Consider the following 2,270-nt stretch of genomic DNA (forward strand, 5'->3'; position numbering starts at 1 on the left):
ACTTATCAAATACTCTACCTAACCTGCCAATCAAAACAGACAACTGGAACAAAGTTTGACTACTCACCAGATCGAACGAAACCCAAAAGGACCGAACCAAACCCATGCAACCTGTTAAACGAACGAATTAAACCAAATTCAAATAATCCTCAAAAAAGTAATTTTCAAAAAAGGAATACGTTTCAGGGGTAAAACTTTTGAACCGAGCCGAGTCCCCAAATTATGTTATAATTTGGATCGATATTTTTTTATAATTTGGAACGGACGAGCCCCCAAATTATCTTACGACCCCCTGTCTAGGGTAGGGGAGGTGACATAATAATGGAGGACAAAGTCGCTTTCAAAAATGAATTGATTTTATTTTCCTTTTTTTATGCAGAGATTTCAAACTCTTTTTGTCTTTTTTTCACCAGAACTTCAGGGTGCCGGTTTCCATTTGTAAAAAGGCTAACTAATAAAGAAAATTACCCCTAACCTAAACCTAACAAAAGAAAAATATACATTTACTAAACTTACTTACCTAACTAAAGAATGTACAAAAACAAAGTGGTTAAACCAAACAAAAGGACCAAACACCCCTACAAGGCGAGTGAATAGATAAATACAATTATTAAATGGAAATGGACAAATATATACAAGATAATTCTTAACTCAAAATAATACTGGGCAAAAAGCAACACGTTTAACTATAATGAAATTATAGATTAAACCAAGAAACTGAAATAAGTATAACTGAAGAGCAAACAAAAGTAGCTAAAGAACAAACAAAATAACTGATTGAATCAAAAGTCACTGATGGACAAATGAACAAACAGAAGGCAAAGAAAACAGAACACAACACAACACAACACAACAGAACAGAACAGAACAGAACAGAACAGAACAGAACAGAACAAATCAGATCAGATCAGATCAGATCAGATCAGGCTACATGGGTTCGGGGAGACAGAGGGATTGAATCTCTGCAGCTCTTTCAAATGAGAGCAACCAGTCCCCATGACAGACAGAGCAGAATGAGCTTTTGTAGGTGAGCTTCAGAGAACAGCCAGCCCTGGCTAGGGCGGAGACAAAGGGACGACGAATGGGAGCAGGAGAACAGGGCCAGAGGCTGGACCTGTCAATCTGGACAGCTGGAAGTCAATCACTCACTCACTCATACCAGCACCACACCCAGACTCAGACTCACAGCTTCCACCACCACTCATGACCTTATATGGAACACAGAAAGACAACAATATAACACAAGCCACACATAGCACAGACATATAACCAAAATATAACCACACATAATATAACCATACGGCTAGGGCCGTAACACCTACCTATGTTGAATGCACTTATTGTAAGTCGCTTTGGATAAAAGTGTCTGCTAAATGACTGTAATGTAATGTAATGAAATGTAATGTAATGTAATATAATGTGAACAAAACAAAAACAATTCACCCTTTTTTCTCCACATGCATGTCTTCTGTTCAAATGACAGCAGGCCTGGAATTTTGTCATTTTAGGGGCAAGGCCACTTGACCTTTGGTGTTGTCCATTTTTTGAGGGCAGGAAGGCCATCAAAACAGGATTTTAGTCCATTGAAAGAATTAATTGAATTTAAATGTAATATGTACATTGTACACTATCTGCAGTGAAATACATGAATTATGGTGTTTACAATCAGATCCATACTCAGTCCTGCACCAATCAAAGTTACTGGATTGGTTTAAAGATGGGGACTTAAGAATTCAGAATATCAACAAGAGACACTGGTGTCTACATGTCGACATGAAAGAGACACTGGTGTCTACATATCAACAAGAAAGAGACACTGGTGTCTACATGTCGACATTAAAGAGACACTGGTGTCTACATGTCGACATGAAAGAGACACTGGTGTCTACATATCGACAAGAAAGAGACACCGGTGTCTAAATATCGACAAGAAAGAGACACCGGTGTCTACATATCGACAAGAAAGAGACACCGGTGTCTACATATTGACAAGAAAGAGACACCGGTGTCTACATATTGACAAGAAAGAGTCACCGGTGTCTACATATTGACAAGAAAGAGACACCGGTGTCTACATATTGACAAGAAAGAGACACCGGTGTCTACATATTGACAAGAAAGAGTCACCGGTGTCTACATATTGACAAGAAAGAGACACCGGTGTCTACATATTGACAAGAAAGAGTCACCGGTGTCTACATATTGACAAGAAAGAGACACCGGTGTCTACAATATTGACAAGAAAGAGACACCGGTGTCTACATATTGAC

This window comes from Gymnoscopelus microlampas (genome assembly GCF_963454915.1).
Source record: "Gymnoscopelus microlampas genome assembly, chromosome: 23".
Taxonomy (NCBI): Eukaryota; Metazoa; Chordata; class Actinopteri; order Myctophiformes; family Myctophidae; genus Gymnoscopelus; species Gymnoscopelus microlampas.